This window comes from Lolium rigidum, chromosome 6 (assembly GCF_022539505.1).
Source record: "Lolium rigidum isolate FL_2022 chromosome 6, APGP_CSIRO_Lrig_0.1, whole genome shotgun sequence".
NCBI classification, from domain to species: Eukaryota; Viridiplantae; Streptophyta; class Magnoliopsida; order Poales; family Poaceae; genus Lolium; species Lolium rigidum.
This window is the reverse complement of record NC_061513.1, coordinates 92,231,482-92,255,371: the sequence shown is the minus strand read 5'-3', so window position 1 is coordinate 92,255,371 and position 23,890 is coordinate 92,231,482. Positions and strand designations below refer to the sequence as shown.

The 23,890-nt window shown below is 43.9% G+C and overlaps 1 pseudogene; it reads left to right on the top strand.

The window, feature by feature from the left end:
- LOC124662958 overlaps positions 1-877 on the top strand; it is a 43,371-nt pseudogene extending 42,494 nt beyond the window's left edge.
- The last annotated feature ends 23,013 nt before the right edge of the window (positions 878-23,890 follow it).

Genomic DNA, 23,890 nt, shown 5'->3' with positions numbered 1-23,890 from the left:
CGCTCCCAGCGGGCGTCCCGCCGCCGCCACGCCGAGCAGCCTTTGGCCGGCGACGCCTTTGGCGGCGGTGGAGGGAGGAGAGGACGGAGGAGAGGGCGCTGGAGGATCGCGTGCGTCGGGTTCCATGGGCGGCGCGCCGCCAGGGTCACGTGGGTGAGAGAGTCGCGTGCGTGCGTGGGTTAAGACCACACTTAAAAATGATGATATCATAAGTTTTAAAATAACTTTTAAAGATAACCTTTGGTCTGCAGGGTGCCCCAGAAAATGTTCCAAGTGATCCAAAAGGGTTGCAACTTGTACTGGAGTACCTGAAAGAAGCCTACGGGAACCTTCCTATCTATGTGCAAGAGAATGGTAATCCTGATTTCCCGTCAGAAGTAAGCCTGTGCTAATGAATATAATTGATTCATACAACCGCCAGGTATGGGCTCTGCCGACGACAATCTATATGACACCGACAGGATCGGTTACTTGAGCAGCCACATGGAAAGCACGCTAAACGCAGTTAGGTGCGTCAAGACCAAACAAATCTAGTTGCTTCAGCATTTTACTTCCAAAACAGTGCAAGAGAGCAGCTCTGCCCGTTAACCCATTCGTTTCAGGAGTAAGAGGAAGCTTGCTCGATCTCTTGTTCTGCAGGAACCGAGCTGACGTGAGAGGCTATTTCGCCTGGTCATTCATGGATGTGTTCGAGTTCCTGAGTGGGTACCAGTCCAAGTACGGCATGTACCACGTCGACTTCGCTGACGAGAGGCGGCCACGGCGAGCCAGGCTCTCGGCTCGCTGGTACTCTGCCTTCCTGAAGAAAAAGGCTGGAACCTCTACGGTTTTGTCAAGAATGCAGCATCAGAACCCGGAGTTGGACGCCATGTCCTGATTCCTGACTCTCGTCCCGAGTACGGTGCGTGCGCGCCTAGGGGCCGCCGGTGGTTGGGAGTGGGAGATGAGGCCCGCCTCCGTGTCTATATGACCTTGTGCTCGCCCTGAGCAATCGAAAAAGGGAAACGCTTGAATTTTAGTACTCCTTCCGATTCATATTACCTATCGATAATATATAATATATAAGCTACAATAATATGTAGGGTGTTAAGGTGGTATCCCGGTGGGGTTTCACTTTTAGTGTATTTTGTCTTTTCTAGTTCAAAATTTACACTAGAAAAAGTAAAATGTACTGCAGGTGGGACTTCAGTGGGACTTCGATGGGATCCCGAGAATATTATGAATTGGAGGGAGTATCAAGTTTTTAAATTTACAAAACTCCTACTTCCAGTATAATAATATGAATTGGAGGGAGTACAAGATTTTTATTTACAAAACTCAGCTTAACGAAGTAGAGCAATTTTTTGAAGCCGAGAATATTTTCTGAAAACTCATAAATATAAAAAAACAGTGAATATTCTTTGAAGCCATGAATGTATTTTCTTTGAAGGATGTGAACATTTTTTCAAAACTCCTGATATGTTTTTGAGCTCATGAATAGTTTTTTAAGCCTTGAATAATTTTCGATGGTCTCTTTTTTCAAAAACTTGGATTTCTTAATGAAAACGTTTTCAAACAAAAATAAAAAGGAAGGAAAACAGAAAACACAAGAGAAAACATAAAAACGCAAAAGAAACTCATAGAAAACATGCCTTATTGGGCCCAGACCATGAGCCAAACCCTTGAAGGAGAACAGCAATAGCGCCCGCGTTGAGCGGAGAATAGAATTTGGATCTAAAGTGACGACAAACAAGGAAATGGCCACCATATATATTACTGGTGGAGCATCCATGTATTTTCACGGGTCCTCAAGTTTTTGTCTTGTCGCACATATTTAATGTGAAAATTATCGGTGTTGTGGAAGATATGCCAGTGAAAATACTTTTTTAATGAATAGCTCAATGGCTACACCATGCAACTAAAGGAAAGAGATATTCTTCAAGAGTGCAAGCCGAATGATGCACTTCTATTTCACATTACCTTCAATGTTTGCTGCCGGTTCCTACATGAACTAACAATTGGTACAAGTAACAATAATGAAAACAACAATATACTATAGCTTTGTCAACCAAAGGTTGACATCATTCCTTGTTATGACCTACTCAAAGCAACAATTTGTTTTTCTTGCAACAGAGGATGCTGCGCCAGGTAACACCTTGAAGATTCTAAAGTGACCTTGTATTCAAAATCAGAGAGGGTACTATTAGTTGAGAACTAAAAAATCATACTTAAAACTACTATGAGAATAAGAAAAAATTAGCAAAATACATCACTTTCAGATGAATGTAGTCAGAAAGGATTTTCTTAAACACGATGAGTCAAACCATTACCACTTGAACCTACAAAGTAGACAACCGCACAAACTAATTGAGGTACGAGGTTGCAATAATTGGAGCAGATAAACCCATATGTAGTTGGCACTAAACTATACTATACATTCAAACTCAATACTTGACACAAAAAACCAACAAAATAAATTAGTTACCCTGACTCATCAACAATACAAAATAAGATGGAAAATAGCTACAACACACTAACAACGTGGAATTTTTCAAAATCATACTTCAACTTCGTATGACCTCACAAATCTACGGACACATCGTAGTTGCTTCAATCTCACAAATCCAAACGGGGCTAGAGGATGTACAACGGTCGATAATGCCGTCTTTTCTTATTCCACTTCATCTGTAAAAGAGAAAAAAAAAACACAGTGTACAATGGATATTGTTTGGATGGTTCTAAAATGGGGTTGTTCAAATTAAACAAGAATACGGGTGGGTAACTGTGAGTTAGAGAAGACCTCTTGTAATGGAGAAAATGTTTTGTCCTTTTCTTCTAGAGAATGTCAGCCAACAAGATTTGTTGATTTGAAAACAATAGTTGCACCTTTTACTGAACATTCAAAATAAAACTAGGGGCTCATCGATCCAAATACACGAAGGTTCTGAAATAATAGCTAGCTCATGTGCTACTTTATTGGCTTCCTTATTACAATATTCAACTTTAACTCTTTTTCGATAAAGGGAATATATTAATATGGAGAGATACCAATTACATCCAGCTTCTGCAACAACGCAATACCCTAACGGTAGTACGGATTTACATAGCCAAATAGTAAAAAGAACAAAACTATGAAATAAAAAGTCCCACTACGATATTGCAGCCGTAGCAGCAACAATACATTCACAACCAAGACAACAGTTGAACTCTAGGCTCTCCAAAAGTGATGCATCCAAGAAGAGAACAGTGCACAAGCGCCATCGTCGCCCGATCAAAAGACCTTAGATTTTCACCCTGAAGATAGTCCCCGTTATCAAAACAATGCCTTCAAAAAGACCATTGCCAGGCACAACCAATTAAAGCCACACCTTGAATTTTCACCCTGAAAGGTAAGACTCTGAACTTCATCTGTGCTGCCGCTCCCACTTAAATACTGCTGCTGCGAACCCAGAATGCCAAGCAAGTTCCTCAATATCGCAGAGACTCGAACCTCCATTGCTAGTCCTCCAATCTGGCCTTCATGATATTCTCCGTATCTAATTTCACCATGGACCAGAATGTCATCTAATGGCAACATAGAGTAGAGCTTCGAGCCACTCCCTTTAGAACCAAACGGTCAGAATAAAAGCATGGTGCGCACGACCGAATACCACCCGATCCAGCAAACTCCACGCATAACGTGCACTGTTACATTCGTCGACGGAGCCTTCCGGAACTCAACAATCCAGCCAAATTCAGTAGGACATGCAACAAGCAGGTCTTCGTCTTGGCGCGAGAGAAATCCTAGGACTGCCGCCTTTATTCAGGCCGAGCCTCCACGCAATCGGCCATCCCCGCCTCCTGTTACACCGAAAAGCCGACAGAGCGAACGACCCTCGGATGCGGGAGCCAACAGGCTACACAGCAGCCCCCGACAGCAGGCTGTCAACAGCCCGCCAAGCCCATCTGGGCCCAGATCAGGCCCTGGCCACACCGCCGCCGGCAGTAACTCAAGGCTGCGGCCGGCATCGACCACCAAGGGACGCCGCTGTCGTAGCGCCGCCTCCGCATCCCTCCACCAGCCAAACCACCCCACGCCCCACTGCGCCGCCACAAGACGACATGCCTAGGTGTGGGGGACCTATAGACCCGCGGCTTGCCACCATCATCCGGCGAGACAGCCGCCGCCAGTCTGGGAACGCCGCCCGACCTCCGCCCATGACCATGCCGTCGACACTTGTAGGATAACGTTGCATAGAAAACAAAAATTTTCCTACCGCAAACACGAAATCCAAGCCAAGATGCAATCTAGAAGACGGTAGCAACGAGGGGATTATCGAGTCTCACCCTTGCAGAGATTCCAAAGCCTACAAGATGAGGCTCTTGTTGCTGCGGTAGACGTTCACTTGCCGCTTGCAAAAGCGCGTAGAAGATCTTGATCACGATCGGTTCCGGCGCCACGAACGGGCAGCACCTCCGTACTCGGTCACACGTTCGGTTGTTGATGAAGACGACGTCCACCTCCCGTTCCGGCGGGCAGCGGAAGTAGTAGCTCCTCTTGAATCCGACGGCACGACGGCGTGGTGTCGGTGGCGGTGGAGAAGTCCGGCGGAGCTTCGCTAAGCTACGCGGGAGATATGGAGGAGAGGGGGCGGCTAGGGTTTGGGAGGGGTGGCCGGCCACTTCAAGGGGGCGGCCAGCTTGTGGTCTTGGGGTGGCCGGCCCCCTCCCTTGGCCCCTCATTATATAGGTGGATCCCCAAGTGTTGGTGTCCAAGTCTTCGAATAAGACCCGAACCAAAAACCTTCCATAAGAGGGGGAAACCTAGCCAAGCTAGGACTCCCACCAAAGGTGGGAGTTCCACCTCCCATGTGGGGGGGTGGACGGCCCCCTAAGGGGGAGTCCACTTGGGACTCCTCCCCCACTAGGGTTGGCCGGCCATGGAGGTGGAGTCCCATGTGGACTCCACCTTCCTTGGTGGTTTCTTCCGGACTTTTCTAGAACCTTCTAGAACCTTCCATAGAACCTTCCGCGACATTTTAATTCACATAAAATGACATCCTATATATGAATCTTATTCTCCGGACCATTCCGGAACTCCTCGTGATGTCCGGGATCTCATCCGGGACTCCGAACAAATATTCGAACTCCATTCCATATTCAAGTTCTACCATTTCAACATCCAACTTTAAGTGTGTCACCCTACGGTTCGTGAACTATGCGGACATGGTTGAGTACTCACTCCGACCAATAACCAATAGCGGGATCCGGAGATCCATAATGGCTCCCACATATTCAACGATGACTTTAGTGATCGAATGAACCATTCACATACAATACCAATTCCCTTTGTCTCGCGATATTTTACTTGTCCAGAGGTTTGATCTTCGGTATCACTCTATACCTTGCTCAACCTCGTCTCCGACAAGTACTCTTTACTCGTACCGTGGTATGTGGTCTCTTATGAACTCATTCATATGCTTGCAAGACATTAGACGACATTTCACCGAGAGGGCCCGGAGTATATCTATCCGTCATCGGGATGGACAAATCCCACTTGTTGATCCATATGCCTCAACTCATACTTTTCGGATACTTAATCCCACCTTTATAACCACCCATTTACGCAGGTGGTGTTTGGTGTAATCAAAGTACCTTTCCGGTATGAGTGATTTACATGATCTCATGGTCATAAGGACTAGGTAACTATGTATCGAAAGCTTATAGCAAATAACTTAATGACGAGATCTTATGCTACGCTTAATTGGGTGTGTCCATTACATCATTCATACAATGACATAACCTTGTTATTAATAACATCCAATGTTCATGATTATGAAACTAATCATCCATTAATCAACAAGCTAGTTTAAGAGGCATACTAGGGACTTCTTGTTTGTCTACATATCACACATGTACTAATGTTTCGGTTAATACAATTATAGCATGATATATAAACATTTATCATAAACATAAAGATATAAATAATAACCACTTTATTATTGCCTCTAGGGCATATCTCCTTCGATCTCCCACTTGCACTAGAGTCAATAATCTAGATTACATTGTAATATACCTAACACCCATGGCATTACGGTGTTGGTCATGCTTTGCCCTAGGGAGAGCTTTAGTCAACGGATCTGCTACATTCGGATCGGTGTGTACTTTGCAAATCTTTACTTCTCCATCTTCGATGTACTCGCGAATCGAGTGGTAACGCAGCTTGATATGCTTCGACCTCTTGTGTGACCTTGGCTCTTGTGCATTGGCGATGGCACCCATGTTATCACGAGTAAATGATTAATGGGTCCAATGCACTAGGAACCACACCGAGCTCTACAATGAACCTCTTCATCCATACCGCTTCGATGAAGCCTCCGAAGCCGCTATGTACTCGATTCACGTTGAAGACTTCGCCACCGTGCACTCGCTTCGAGCTTGCCCGACTTACTTGCAGCACCATTCAATATAAACACGTACCCAGATTGTGACTTAGAGTCATCGGGATCGGTGTTCCAACTTGCATCGGTGTAACCGTTTACAACGAGCTCTTGGTCACCTCCATAACAAAGAAACATATCCTTAGTTCTTTTCAAGTACTTCGGGATATTCTTGACCACTGTCCGGTGTTCCATTCCTGGATCACTTTGATATCTGCTAGTCAAACTAACGAGCATGTGCTATATCCGGTCTAGTACATAGCATGGCATACACGATAGATCCTCATCGCCGAGGCATAGGGGATATTACTCATCCTTTCTCTTTCTTCTGCTGTAGCCGGTCCTTGAGTCTTACTCAATACCTTGCACGGTAACATAGGTAAGAACCCTTTCTTACTTTCGTCCATTCTAAACTTCTTTAGAATCTTGTCCGAGATATGTACTCTGTGATAGCCCTATTAGGCGTCTTGATCTATCTCTATAAATCTTGATGCCTAATATATACGATGCTTCACCAAGGTCTTTCATTGAAAAACTATTATTCAAATAACCTTTAACAACTGCTTAATAGTTCTATATCATTCCCGATCAATAATATGTCATCTACATATAATATCGGGAATGCTACGGAGCTCCCACTCACTTTCTTGTAAATACGAGGCCTCTCCATGACACCTGTATAAACCCGAAGTCTTTGATCACCTTATCAAAGCGTCGGTTCCAACTTCTTGATGCTTGCTTCGATCCATAGATTGAACGCTGAAGTTTGCATACTTTGTCGGCATTTTTAGGATCAACAAAACCTTTGGGTTGTACCATATACAACTCTTCCTCAATGTCTCCATTAAGGAACGCCGTTTTGACATCCATACGCCAAATCTCATAATCGAAAAATGCAGCTATTGCTAACAAAATCCTCACAGATTTTAGCTTCGCTACAGGTGAGAATGTCTCATCGTAGTCAACTCCTTGAATTTGTCGGAAACCCTTTGCGACAAGTCGAGCTTTATAGACAGTAATATTACCATCAGCATCTGTTTTTCTCTTGAAGATCCATTTATTTTCGACAGCCTTTCGGCTATCAGGTAAGTCTACCAAAGTCCATACTTTGTTATCATACATGGATCCCATTTCGGATTTCGTGGCTTCTTGCCATTTGTTGGAATCTGGGCTCATCATCGCTTCTTCATACGTCGCAGGGTCCTCATCATTGTTATCCACAATCATGACATTTAGACAAGGATCATACCAATCAGGAGTGGTACGTTCCCTTGTCGATCTGCGAGGTTCAATAGTTTCCTCGTTCGAAGTTTCATGATCATTATCATTAGCTTCCTCTGTTGCCGGTGTAGGCGGTACAGGTACAACTTCCGGTACTGCGCTACTCTGATCAACGAGTATAGATTCATCAATCTCATCGAGTTCTACTTTTCTTCCGAGTCACTTCTTTAGTGAGAAATTCTTTCTCAAGAAAGGTTCCGTTCTTAGCAACAAAGATTTTGCCTTCGGATCTGTGATAGAAAGTGTACCCTATAGTTTCCTTAGGGTATCCTATGAAGACGCATTTCTCCGCTTTGGGTTCTAGCTTGTCCGGTTGTAACTTCTTTACATAGGCTTCGCAACCCCAAACTTTCAGGAACGATTGTTGGAGATATGCCCAAGAGGCAATAATAAAGTGGTTATTATAATATCTTTGTGTTTATGATAAATGTTTGCATACCATGCTATAATTGTATTAATCGAAACATTGATACATGTGTGTTATGTAAACAACAAGGAGTCCCTAGTAAGCCTCTTGTATAACTAGCTTGTTGATTAATGGATGATCATGGTTTCGTGATCATGAACATTGGATGTTATTAATAACAAGGTTATGTCATTAGTTGAATGATATAATGGACACACACCCAAATGAGCGTAGCATAAGATCAAGTCATTAAGTTCAATTTGCTATAAGCTTCCGATACATAGTTACCTAGTCCTTCGACCATGAGATCATGTAAATCACTTATACCGGAAGGGTACTTTGATTACATCAAACGCCACTGCGTAAATGGGTGGTTATAAAGATGGGATTAAGTATTCGGAAAGTGTGAGTTGAGGCATATGGATCAACAGTGGGATTTGTCCATCTCAATGATGGATAGATATACTCTGGGCCCTCTCGGTGGAATGTCGTCTGATTAGCTTGCAAGCATGTGACTAGTTCACAAGAGATGACATGCCACGGTACGAGTAAAGAGTACTTGTCGGAAACGAGGTTGAACTAGGTATGGAGATACCGACGATCAAACCTCGGACAAGTAAAGTATCGTGCGACAAAGGGAATCGGTATCGTATGTTAATGGTTCATTCGATCACATTGTTCATCGTTGAATATGTAGGAGTCATTACGGATCTCCAGGTCCCGCTGATGATTATTGGTCGGAGAGGCGTCTCGATCATATCTGCACATTCTCGAACCGTAGGGTGACACACTTAAGGTTTCGATGTTGCTAGGGGTAGTTTCGGGATTAAAGAAATAGTTTTGGAGAGTTACGGAATTGTTCCGGGAAGATGATTAATGATTTATTAATTAATTGAATTAGTAAATATTAATATATTTATTTATTTAGTAGAAATAAATATGAGGCTAAAAGTAGTCTATGAGAAGTTTTGCTAATGGGCCAATTAAGTAGCTCATGAAACAGACTAGCTATTAAATAAAAAGGCAAAAGAAATAAATAAAAGGAAAGAGGCCGTGTGCATTTGGCCCATGTGAAGACATGGCCGCATGCACTACTTCCAGGGAAGCAGCGACGCTGCCTTGGCCGATCGTTTCGATCGCTGCCTTGGCGCGCGCGTCTCCCAGGCCGATTAGATCGGCTTGGCTTGCACGCCACGTGAAACGGCCGGCCGATCTGATTTTTGCGTGAGCTGCACACCTTCCGCATATAAATAGAGACGCGTAGGACGCGTTAAATCAGATTTTTGTTCCGCGGTCGTTTGCTCCGTTTGCTCCGCATTTTGCCTAGTTTCTTCCACCCAACGCGTACGAGGCGAAGCCCCGTCCGCGGAAACTCTCCACCACCACCACGCCGTCGTGCTCTCTGGACTAGATCCCATCTACCACATCTCCCCGCTTGCTGGAACAAGGAGGAGGTGTCTTCATCGAGCTGTACGTGTGACCGAGTACGGAGGTGCTGCCCGTTTGCAGTGCCGGAGGGATCGTCATCGCGATCTTGAGATCGGCAAGTGTACGACTACATCACCCACGAGATCCGATCTCGTTTCCGCTAGCGATCTACAAGGGTATGTGGATCCAACCTTTCTCGTTGCTTCAATCTAGTAGATTAGATCTTGGTGTTTTTCCATAGATTGGATCTTGGTTTTATTCGTTCTTGCGGTAGAAAATTTTTGTTTTCTATGCTACGAACCCCATCAGTGGTATCAGAGCCATGTCTATGCATAGATCTGTTGCACGAGTAGAACACAATGGTTTTGTGGGCGGTGATGCTCTTGTTGCTTTAGTTTGTGTACTTTGCTTCTTGCGGGATGGTGGGATGAAGCGGCCCGGGCTAACCTTACATGACCGCGTCTCATGAGACTTGCTCCACGCTTGACATGCAACTTGTATTGCATAAGTGGCTTTGCGGGTGTCTGTCTCTCCCACCATAGTGAAGATTGTAATTTACACTTCTATTGTCAACACTAGTATCACCGTTGTGGTTCATGTTCGTAGGTAGATTGGATCTTACTCGAAAACCCTAAACCACGTAAAATATGCAAACCAAATTAGAGGCGTCTAACTTGTTTTTGCAGGGTTTGGTGATGTGATATGGCCATGATGTGATGGTGATTATATCTGATGTATGAGATGTTCATTATTGTATTATGGCAACCGGCAGGAGCCTAATGGTTGTCTTTAATTTTTGTTAAAGACCTGCGTGTCTATTCACCATGTAATAGCTTTATTTCAAGTAGTTGTTATAGTAGCTATAAGTGATGGACAACCATGAAGCGGCGCCACTGACCTTGACACCATGCTGGTGATGATGGAGATCATGTCCGTGCTTTGGAGATGGAGATCAAAAGCACAAAGAAGAAAGGCCATATCATATCACACATTATGAATTGCATGTGATGTTAATCCTTTTATGCATCTTATTTTGCTTAGATCGCGACGGTAGCATTATAAGATGATCCCTCTCACTAAATATCAAGATAATAAAGTGTTCATCCTTAGTATGCACCGTTGCTAAGACTTGTCGTTTCGAAGCATCTCGTGATGATCGGGTGTGATAGACTCTACATGTGCATACAACGGGTGCAAGCCAGATTTGCACACGCGGATACCAAGGTTGCCTTGACGAGCCTAGCATGTACAGACATGGTCTCGGAACACGGGATACCGAAAGGTAGAGCATGAATCATATGAATGATATGATGAACACTTTGAGTGTTCGCCTTTGAAGCTACATCTTTTCTCGTGAAGATCGGACTTGGTGTAGTGGATTTGGTTCGTGTAATCACTAAGACAATGCGAGGGATGTTGTTTTAAGTGGGAGTTCACCTAGTTAATTTCAGAATTAAAATTGAACTCAATTTATCATAAACTTAGTCTAAACTCTTTGCAAATATGTTGTAGATCATGGCGCCCCCCTCCATCAATTTTAACCGGTTCCTAGAGAAAGAAAAGCTTAAGGGCAATGGTAGCAACTTCACCGATCTGGTTCCGTCATGTGAGGATTTTCCTCATCGGTGGAAGCCTCGCAATATGTGCTCGATGCACCGCTAGGTCCCCCACCACCTCCTGCGGTGTCCGAGGACATAAAGAATGTTTATGAGACTCGGGCAACTCGGTACTCCGAAGTTCGAGTGTGCCATCTTGTGCAGCTTAGAGGCAGAGCTCCAAAGCGTTTTGAGCACCACGACCCTCGTGAGATGATGCGTGAGCTCAAACTTATCTTTGAGACTCATGCGGCCGTGGAGAGCTATGAGGCCTCGAAGCGGTTCTTTACCCGCATGATGGAAGAGGGCAGCTCCGTTAGTGAGCACATGCTCGTCATGTCCGGGCATGCGAAGAAGCTCGGTGACTTGGGGATGATGATCCCTAACCAGCTGGGTATTCATCGTGTCCTTCAATCACTGCCACCAAGTTACAAGAACTTCGTGATGAACTACAACATGCAGAACATGAATAAAGACTTACCTGAAATCTTTTCCATGTTGAAATCTGCTGAAGTAGAGATTAAGAAGGAGAACCAAGTGTTGATGGTCAACAAGACCACCAGTTTCAAAAAGCAGGGCAAGCCTAACAAGGGTAACTTCAAGAAGGGCGGCAAGAAAGTTGCACCGCATCCTGAGAAGCCTAAGGCTGGTCCTAAACCCGAGACCGTGTGCTATTACTGCCGGGGAAGGGGCACTGGAAGCGCAATTGCCCCAAATACTTGGCCGATCCGAAGAGCGGCCACGTCAAAAGAAAGGTATATTTGATATACATGTTATTGATGTCTATCTTACCGGTTCTCGTAGTAGTGCCCGGGTATTTGATACTGGTTCGGTTGCTCACATTTGTAACTCGAAACAGAAGCTGCGGAATAGACGAAGCCTGGCAAGAGACGAGGTGACGATGCGCGTTGGAAATGGATCCAAAGTCGATGTGATCGCTGTCGGCACGCTCCCTCTACATCTACCTTCGGGATTAGTTTTAAACCTTAATAATTGTTATTTGGTACCTGCGTTGAGCATGAACATTGTATCTGGATCTTGTTTAATGCAAGACGGTTATTCGTTTAAGTCTGAGAATAATGGTTGTTCGATTTATATGAGTAATGTCTTTTATGGCCATGCACCTGAAATGAATGGTTTATTCTTGTTAAATCTCGATAGTAGTGATACACATGTTCATAACATTAATGCTAAGCGAATGAAATTGAATGATAATTCTACTTATATGTGGCACTGTCGTCTTGGTCATATTGGAGTGAAGCGCATGAAGAAACTCCATTCCGATGGACTTCTTGAGTCACTTGACTTTGAGTCACTTGACGGATGCGAAGCATGTCTAATGGGAAAAATGACTAAGACTCCATTTTCGGTACAATGGAGCGAGCTACAGACTTATTGGAAATCATACATACCGATGTGTGCGGACCAATGAGTGTAGCATCGCGCGGTGGTTATCGTTATGTTCTAACCTTCACGGATGATCTGAGTAGATATGGATATATTTACTTTATGAAACATAAGTCCGAGACTTTTGAGAAGTTCAAGGAATTCCAAAGTGAAGTAGAAAATCAACGTAACAAGAAGATTAAGTTTCGCGTTCGATCGCGGAGGTGAATATCTGAGTTATGAGTTTGGCATGCATTTAAAGAAATGCGGAATACTTTCACAGTTGACACCGCCGGGAACACCACAGCGTAATGGTGTGTCCGAACGTCGTAATCGAACTCTCTTAGATATGGTTCGGTCTATGATGTCTCTTACCGATTTGCCGTTATCGTTTTGGGGTTATGCATTAGAGACAGCCGCATTCACTTTAAATAGGGCACCATCTAAATCCGTTGAAATGACACCGTATGAACTATGGTTTGGAAAGAAACCTAAGCTGTCATTCCTTAAAGTTTGGGGTTGCGAAGCTTATGTAAAGAAGTTACAGCCTGACAAGCTAGAACCCAAAGCGGAGAAATACGTCTTCATAGGATACCCTAAAGAAACAATCGGGTACACTTTCTATCACAGATCCGAAGGCAAAATCTTTGTTGCCAAGAACGGATCCTTTCTTGAGAAGGAGTTTCTCACTAAAGAAGTGACTGGAAGGAAAGTAGAACTCGACGAGGTTAATGAACCTTCTCTCATAGATCAGAGTAGCGCAGTGCCGGAAGAAGTTCATGCACAGCCTGCACCGATAGGAGAGGAAGCGAATGATGATGATCATGAAACTTCGAACGAGGAAGCTACTGAACCTCGCAGATCGACGAGGGAACGTACCACTCCTGATTGGTATGATCCCTGTCTGAATGTCATGATTGTGGACAACAATGACGAGGACCCTGCGACGTATGAAGAAGCAATGATGAGCCCAGATTCCAACAAATGGCAAGAAGCCATGAAATCCGAAATGGGATCCATGTATGATAACAAAGTATGGACTTTGGTAGACTTACCTGATAGCCGCAAGGCTGTCGAGAATAAATGGATCTTCAAGAGAAAAATAGATGCTGATGGCAATATTACTGTCTATAAAGCTCGACTTGTCGCAAAAGGTTTCCGACAAATTCAAGGAGTTGACTACGATGAGACTTTCTCACCTGTAGCGAAGCTAAAGTCTGTGAGGATTTTGTTAGCAATAGCTGCATTTTTCGATTATGAGATTTGGCGAGATGGATGTCAAAACGGCGTTCCTTAATGGTGATATTGAGGAAGAGTTGTATATGGTACAACCCAAAGGTTTTGTCGATCCCGAAAATATCGACAAGGTATGCAAACTTCAGCGTTCCATTTATGGACTGAAGCAAGCATCCCGGAGTTGGAACCGACGCTTTGATGGAGTGATCAAAGACTTCGGGTTTATACGGACTCATGGTGAGGCCTGTATTTACAAGAAAGTGAGTGGGAGCTCTGTAGCGTTCCTGATATTATATGTAGATGACATATTATTGATTGGGAATGATATAGAACTATTAAGCAGTGTTAAAGGTTATTTGAATAAGTGTTTTTCAATGAAAGACCTTGGTGAAGCAGCATACATTTTAGGCATCAAGATTTATAGAGATAGATCAAGACGCCTAATAGGCCTTTCACAGAGTACATACCTGGACAAGATTCTAAAGAAGTTTAGAATGGATGAAAGCAAGAAAGGGTTCTTGCCTATGTTGCCAGGTAAAGTCTTGAGTAAGACTCAAGGTCCAGCTACAGCAGATGAAAGAGAGAGGATGAGCAAGATCCCCTATGCTTCGGCGGTAGGCTCTCTCATGTATGATATGCTGTGTACTAGACCGGATATCGCACATGCTGTTAGTTTGACCAGCAGATATCAAAGTGATCCAGGAATGGAACACTGGACAGCAGTAAAGAATATCCTGAAGTACTTGAAAAGGACTAAGGATATGTTTCTTTGTTATGGCGGTGACCAAGAGCTCGTTGTAACCAGTTACACCGATGCAAGTTGGAACACCGATCCTGATGACTCTAAGTCTCGATCCACGTACGTGTTTATATTGAATGGTGCGGCGATGAAGTCTGGAGCAGTTCCAAGCGATGCACGGTGGCGAAATCTTCAACAGAATCTGAATATATAGCAGCTTCGGAGGCTTCATCGGAAGCGGTATGGATGAAGAGGTTCATTGTTGAGCTTGGTGTGGTTCCTAGTGCATTGGACCCGTTAGTCATTTATTGTGACAACACGGGTGCCATCGCCAATGCAAAGGAACCAAGGTCACACAAGAAGCTGAAGCATATCAAGCTGCGTTTTCATTCGATTCGCGAGTACATCGAAGATGGTGAAGTAGAGATTTGCAGGTACACACAGATCTGAATGTTGCAGATCCGTTGACTAAAGCTCTCCCTAGGGCAAAGCATGACCAACACCAGAATGCTATGGGTGTTAGATACCTTACAATGTAATCTAGATTATTGACTCTAGTGCAAGTGGGAGACTGTTGGAGATATGCCCAAGAGGCAATAATAAAGTGGTTATTATAATATCTTTGTGTTTATGATAAATGTTTGCATACCATGCTATAATTGTATTAATCGAAACATTGATACATGTGTGTTATGTAAACAATAAGGAGTCCCTAGTAAGCCTCTTGTATAACTAGCTTGTTGATTAATGGATGATCATGGTTTCGTGATCATGAACATTGGATGTTATTAATAACAAGGTTATGTCATTAGTTGAATGATATAATGGACACACACCCAAATGAGCGTAGCATAAGATCAAGTCATTAAGTTCAATTTGCTATAAGCTTCCGATACATAGTTACCTAGTCCTTCGACCATGAGATCATGTAAATCACTTATACCGGAAGGGTACTTTGATTACATCAAACGCCACTCGCGTAAATGGGTGGTTATAAAGATGGGATTAAGTATTCGGAAAGTGTGAGTTGAGGCATATGGATCAACAGTGGGATTTGTCCATCTCAATGACGGATAGATATACTCTGGGCCCTCTCGGTGGAATGTCGTCTGATTAGCTTGCAAGCATGTGACTAGTTCACAAGAGATGACATGCCACGGTACGAGTAAAGAGTACTTGTCGGAAACGAGGTTGAACTAGGTATGGAGATACCGACGATCAAACCTCGGACAAGTAAAGTATCGCGCGACAAAGGGAATCGGTATCGTATGTTAATGGTTCATTCGATCACATTGTTCATCGTTGAATATGTAGGAGTCATTACGGATCTCCAGGTCCCGCTGATGATTATTGGTCGGAGAGGCGTCTCGATCATGTCTGCACATTCTCGAACCGTAGGGTGACACACTTAAGGTTTCGATGTTGCTAGGGGTAGTTTCGGGATTAAAGAAATAGTTTTGGAGAGTTACGGAATTGTTCCGGGAAGATGATTAATGATTTATTAATTAATTGAATTAGTAAATATTAATATATTTATTTATTTAGTAGAAATAAATATGAGGCTAAAAGTAGTCTATGAGAAGTTTTGCTAATGGGCCAATTAAGTAGCTCATGTAACGTGACTAGCTATTAAATAAAAAGGCAAAAGAAATAAATAAAAGGAAAGAGGCCGTGTGCATTTGGCCCATGTGAAGACATGGCCGCATGCACTACTTCCAAGGAAGCAGACGACGCTGCCTTGGCCGATCGTTTCGATCGCTGCCTTGGCGCGCGCGTCTCCCAGGCCGATTAGATCGGCTTGGCTTGCACGCCACGTGAAACGGCCGGCCGATCTGATTTTTGCGTGAGCTGCACACCTTCCGCATATAATTAGAGACGCGTAGGACGCGTTAAATCAGATTTTTGTTCCGCGGTCGTTTGCTCCGTTTGCTCCGCATTTTGCCTAGTTTCTTCCACCCAACGCGTACAGGCGAAGCCCTGTCCGCGGAAACTCTCCACCACCACCACGCCGTCGTGCTGCTGGACTAGATCCCATCTACCACATCTCCCCGCTTGCTGGAACAAGGAGGAGGTGTCTTCATCGAGCTGTACGTGTGACCGAGTACGGAGGTGCTGCCCGTTTGCAGTGCCGTAGGGATCGTCATCGCGATCTTGAGATCGGCAAGTGTACGACTACATCACCCACGAGATCCGATCTCGTTTCCGCTTAGCGATCTACAAGGGTATGTGGATCCAACCTTTCTCGTTGCTTCAATCTAGTAGATTAGATCTTGGTGTTTTTCCATAGATTGGATCTTGGTTTTATTCGTTCTTGCGGTAGAAAATTTTTGTTTTCTATGCTACGAACCCCATCAACGACAGCTTAGGTTTCTTATTAAACCATAATTCATACGGTGTCGTTTCTACGGATTTTGATGGTGCTCTATTTAAAGTGAATGCGGCTGTCTCTAATGCATAACTCCAAAATGATAACGGCAAATCAGTAAGAGACATCATACTACGAACCATATCTAAGAGAGTTCGATTACGACGTTCGGACACACCGTTACGTTGAGGTGTTCCCGGCGGTGTCAATTGTGAAAGTATTCCGCATTTCTTTAAATGCATGCCAAACTCATAACTCAGATATTCACCTCCACGATCAGATCGTAGAAATTTAATCTTCTTGTTACGTTGATTTTCTACTTCACTTTGAAATTCCTTAAACTTCTCGAAAGTTTCGGATTTATGTTTCATGAAATAAATATACCCATATCTACTCAGATCATCTGTGAAGGTTAGAACATAACGATAACCACCGCGCGATGCTACGCTCATTGGTCCACATACATCGGTATGTATGATTTCTAATAAGTCAGTAGCTCGCTCCATCATACCAGAAAATGGAGTCTTTGTCATTTTTCCCATTAGACATGCTTCGCATCTATCAAGTGACTCAAAGTCAAGTGATTCAAGTAATCCATCAGTATGAAGTTTCTTCATGCGTTTCACTCCAATATGACCAAGACGACAGTGCCACATATAAGTAGAATTATCATTCAATTTAATTCGCTTAGCATCTATGTTATGTATATGCGTATCACTACTATCGAGATCTAACAGAAATAAGCCATTCTTTTGTGGTGCTCGACCATAAAAGATATTATTCATAAAAATGGAACAACCATTATTCTCAGACTTGAATGAATAACCGTCTTGCATTAAACAAGATCCAGATATAATGTTCATGCTCAACGCAGGTACATAATAGCAATTATTTAGGCTTAAAACTAATCCCGAAGGTAGATGTAGAGGAAGTGTGCCGACTGCGATCACATTGACCTTGGATCCGTTTCCAACGCGCATCGTCACTTCATCTTTCAGCGAGTTGTCGTTTATTCTTTAGTTCCTGTTTCGAGTTACAAATATGAGCAACCAAACCGAGTATCAAATACCCGGGTACTAGAACGAGAACCAGGTGAAATGAACATCTATAACATGTATATCAGATATACCTTCTTTCTTCTTCTTGACAAGGCCGCTCTTCAGATCAGCCAGATACTTGGAGCAATTACGCTTCCAGTGTCCCTTCTCCTTGCAGTAATAGCACTCAGCATCAGGCTTAGGGCCGTTCTTAGGTTTCATAGGAGGCGTGGCAACTTTCTTGCCACTCTTTTTGAATTTTCCCTTAGACTTGCCCTGTTTCTTGAAACTGGTGGTCTTGTTGACCATCAACACTTGGTGCTCTTTCTTGATCTCAATCTCAGCAGCTTTTAGCATGCCAAAGAGTTCAGGTAACTCCTTGTTCATGTTCTGCATATTGTAGTTCATCACGAAGTTCTTGTAACTTGGTGGCAGTGATTGAAGGACAAGATTAATCCCCAGTCTGTTAGGAATCACTATTCCCAAGTCACTGAGTTTCTTTGCATGCCCGGTCATGGCGAGCATGTGCTCACTAACGGAGCTGCCTTCTTCCATCATGCAGCTGAAGAAATGTTTCGATGCTTCATAGCATTCCACGACCGCATGAGTCTCGAATATAGCTTTCAGCTCATTCATCAACTCATGAGGATCGTGGTGCTCAAAACGTTTTTGAAGATCGGATTCCGGATCGCACAGGATGGCACACCGAACTTGAGAGTACCGAGTTTTCCGAGTCGCGTAAACAGCTTTTACTTCATCGGTTTCAGTTTCGCAGGAGGGTCACCTAGCGGTGCATCAAGCACAAATTGCAGATTTCCGCCGGAGAGGAAGATCCTCACATGACGGAACCAGTCGGTGAAGTTGCTACCGTTGCTCTTAAGTTTCTCTTTCTCTAGGAACTGATTAAAATTGATTGAGGACGCCATCTCTACAACATATATTTGCAATAGTTTAGACTAAGTTTATGACAAATTGAGTTCAAATTTTAATTCAACATAATTAAAAATCTAGGTGAACTCCCACTCAAAACAATATCCCTCGCATTGTCTTAGTGATCACACGAACCAAATCCACCGCACCTAAACCCGATCATCACGAGAAAAGGTGTGATTTCAATGGCGAACACTCAAAGTGTTCATCATATCAACCATATGATTCATGCTCTACCTTTCGGTATCACGTGTTCCGAGACCATGTCTGTACATGCTAGGCTCGTCAAGGCCACCTTAGTATCCGCATGTGCAAAACTGTCTTGCACCCGTTGTATGTACTTATTGAATCTATCACACCCGATCATCACGAGATGCTTCGAAACGACAAGACTTGGTAACGGTGCTACTAAGGATGAACACTTTATTATCTTGAGATTTTAGTGAGGGATCATCTTATAATGCTACCGTCGCGATCTAAGCAAAATAAGATGCATAAAAGGATTAACATCACATGCAGTTCATATGTGATATGATATGGCCCTTTTGTCTTTGTGCCTTTGATCTTCATCTCCAAAGCATGGACATGATCTCCATCATCTTCGGGCATGATCTCCATCATCGTCGGCGTAGCGTCAAGGTCAATGGCGCCGTCTTCATGATTGTCCTCCATGTAGCAACTATTACAACTACTTTGAAATACTACTCAACATGAAATTTAAAGACAACCATAAGACTCCTGCCGGTTGCCACAATACAATAATGATCATCTCATACATATTCATCATCACATTATGGCCATATCACATCACCAAACCTCTGCAAAAACAAGTTAGACGTCTCTAATTTGGTTTGCATATTTTACGTGGTTTAGGGTTTTCGAGAGAGATCTAATCTACCTACGAACATGAACCACAACGTTGATACTAATGTTTTCAATAGAAGAGTAAATTGAATCTTCACTATAGTAGGAGAGACAGACACCCGCAAAGCCTCTTATGCAATACAAGTTGCATGTCGAACGAGGAACAAGTCTCATGAACGCGGTCATGTAAAGTTAGTCCGAGCCGCTTCATCCCACTATGCCACAAAGATGCAAAGTACTCAAACTAAAGATAACAAGAGCATCAACGCCCACAAACCATTGTGTTCTACTCGTGCAACCATCTATGCATAGACACGGCTCGATACCACCGTAGGATAACGTTGCATAGAAAACAAAAATTTCCTACCGCAAACACGAAATCCAAGCCAAGATGCAATCTAGAAGACGGTAGCAACGAGGGGATTATCGAGTCTCACCCTTGAAGAGATTCCAAAGCCTACAAGATGAGGCTCTTGTTGCTGCGGTAGACATTCACTTGCCGCTTGCAAAAGCGCGTAGAAGATCTTGATCACGATCGGCTCCGGCGCCACGAACGGGCAGCACCTCCGTACTCGGTCACACGTTCGGTTGTTGATGAAGACGACGTCCACCTCCCGTTCCAGCGGGCAGCGGAAGTAGTAGCTCCTCTTGAATCCGACAGCACGACGGCGTGGTGTCGGTGGCGGTGGAGAAGTCCGGCGGAGCTTCGCTAAGCTACGCGGGAGATATGGAGGAGAGGGGGCGGCTAGGGTTTGGGAGGGGGTGGCCGGCCACTTCAAGGGGGCGGCCAGCTTGTGGTCTTGGGGTGGCCGGCCCCTCCCTTGGCCCCTCATTATATAGGTGGATCCCCAAGTGTTGGTGTCCAAGTCTTCGAATAAGACCCGAACCAAAAACCTTCCATAAGAGGGGAAACCTAGCCAACCTAGGACTCCCACCAAAGGTGGGAGTTCCACCTCCCATGTGGGGGGTGGCCGGCCCCCTAAGGGGAGTCCACTTGGGACTCCTCCCCCACTAGGGTTGGCCGGCCATGGAGGTGGAGTCCCATGTGGACTCCACCTTCCTTGGTGGTTTCTTCCGGACTTTTCTAGAACCTTCTAGAACCTTCCATAGAACCTTCCACGACATTTTAATTCACATAAAATGACATCCTATATATGAATCTTATTCTCCGGACCATTCCGGAACTCCTCGTGATGTCCGGGATCTCATCCGGGACTCCGAACAAATATTCGAACTCCATTCCATATTCAAGTTCTACCATTTCAACATCCAACTTTAAGTGTGTCACCCTACGGTTCGTGAACTATGCGGACATGGTTGAGTACTCACTCCGACCAATAACCAATAGCGGGATCCGGAGATCCATAATGGCTCCCACATATTCAACGATGACTTTAGTGATCGAATGAACCATTCACATACAATACCAATTCCCTTTGTCTCGCGATATTTTACTTGTCCGAGGTTTGATCTTCGGTATCACTCTATACCTTGTTCAACCTCGTCTCCCGACAAGTACTCTTTACTCGTACCGTGGTATGTGGTCTCTTATGAACTCATTCATATGCTTGCAAGACATTAGACGACATTCCACCGAGAGGGCCCAGAGTATATCTATCCGTCATCGGGGTGGACAAATCCCACCGTTGATCCATATGCCTCAACTCATACTTTCCGGATACTTAATCCCACCTTTATAACCACCCATTTACGCAGTGGTGTTTGGTGTAATCAAAGTACCTTTCCGGTATGAGTGATTTACATGATCTCATGGTCATAAGGACTAGGTAACTATGTATCGAAAGCTTATAGCAAATAACTTAATGACGAGATCTTATGCTACGCTTAATTGGGTGTGTCCATTACATCATTCATACAATGACATAACCTTGTTATTAATAACATCCAATGTTCATGATTATGAAACTAATCATCCATTAATCAACAAGCTAGTTTAAGAGGCATACTAGGGACTTCTTGTTTGTCTACATATCACACATGTACTAATGTTTCGGTTAATACAATTATAGCATGATATATAATCATTTATTATAAACATAAAGATATAAATAATAACCACTTTATTATTGCCTCTAGGGCATATCTCCTTCAACACTGGCCCAACCGCACCAACGGACAGTCAACTTGAACTCTAGCAGAACCACTACATAAGATAGAACAGTCATCACAAATTGTTGCCGCTGACATCAAGAAAAGCCCCTTGCGTCATTGTCTCTGCCATCTGAATACTGAATACAGTACAATCAGTTTGGACTATAATGTTACAAGTTTACATTTTCTCTCTCTCTTTTACTCATTAAATTTTGCCAAAAAAAATGTGGCTACACAGTACCCGGTTACCAGTTTGTCTTACGGAGTGCCCCCCCTGTCGGAATGGAATCTTTCCTAAAATAGCATGTGGGCCCTACTTTTGACAGCGACCGGGGACAGCCTTATACTTTTGCATTTCACATAGTTCAACAAAATTATTAAGATGGGCAGCAGCATCATCAGAACTAACACCAGAAAATTGCTCTCGCATAACAAGATTTAGTAAAGCAGGTTTAATTTCAAAGAATTCTGCTGTAGTAGCAGGTGGAGCAATAGGTGTGCATAAGAAATCATTATTATTTGTGGTTGTGAAGTCACACAACTTAGTATTTTCAGGAGTGGCCATTTTAGCAGTAGTAAATAAAGCAAACTAGATAAAGTAAATGCAAGTAACTAATTTTTTTGTGTTTTTGATATAGTAAACAAGATAGCAAATAAAGTAAAACTAGCAACTAATTTTTTTCTATTTTGATTTAGTGCAGCAAACAAAGTAGTAAATAAAACTAAGCAAGACAAAAACAAAGTAAAGAGATTGGAAAGTGGAGACTCCCCTTGCAGCGTGTCTTGATCTCCCCGGCAACGGCGCCAGAAAAAGAGCTTGATACGCGTACAGCACGCGTCCGTTGGGAACCCCAAGAGGAAGGTGTGATGCGTACAGCGGCAAGTTTTCCCTCGACATGAAACCAAGGTTTATCAAACCAGTAGGAGCCAAGAAGCACGTTGAAGGTTGATGGCGGCGGGATGTAGTGCGGCGCAACACCGGAGATTCCGGCGCCAACGTGGAACCCGCACAACACAACCAAAGTACTTTGCCCCAACGAAACAATGAGGTTGTCAATCTCACCGGCTTGCTGTAACAAAGGATTAGATGTATAGTGTGGATGATGATTGTTTGCAGAGAACAGTAGAACAATATTGCAGTAGATTGTATTTAAGTATAGAGAATTGGACCGGGGTCCACAGTTCACTAGAGGTGTCTCTCCCATAAGATAAACAGCATGTTGGGTGAACAAATTACAGTTGGGCAATTGACAAATAAAGAGGGCATGACCATGCACATACATATTATGATGAGTATAGTGAGATTTAATTGGGCATTACGACAAAGTACATAGACCGCTATCCAGACATGCATCTATGCCTAAAAAGTCCACCTTCAGGTTATCATCCGAACTCCCTCCAGTATTAAGTTGCTAACAACGAGACAATTGCATTAAGTATTGCGCGTAATGTAATCAGTAACTACATCCTTGAACATAGCACCAATGTTTTATCCCTAGTGGCAACAGCACATCCATAATCTTAGAGATTTCTGTCACTTCCCGCATTCACGGAGACATGAACCCACTATCGAGCATAAATACTCCCTCTTGGAGTTACAAGCATCTACTTGGCCAGAGCATCTACTAGTAACGGAGAGCATGCAAGATCATAAACAACACATAGACATAACTTTGATAATCAACATAACAAGTATTCTCTATTCATCGGATCCCAACAAACGCAACATATAGAATTACGGATAGATGATCTTGATCATGTTAGGCAGCTCACAAGATCCGACAATTAAGCACAATGGGGAGAAGACAACCATCTAGCTACTGCTATGGACCCATAGTCCAGGGGTAGACTACTCACACATCACTCCGGAGGCGACCATGGCGGCGTAGAGTCCTCCGGGAGATGATTCCCCTCTCCGGCAGGGTGCCGGAGGCGATCTCCTGAATCCCCCGAGCTGGGATTGGCGGCGGCGGCATCTCTGGAAGGTTTTCCGTATCGTGGCTCTCGCATCGGGGGTTTCGCGACGGAGGCTTTAAGTAGGCGGAAGGGCAGGTCGGGGGCCACACGAGGGGCCCGGATGACGAGGCCGCGCGGCCAAGACCTAGGCCGCGCC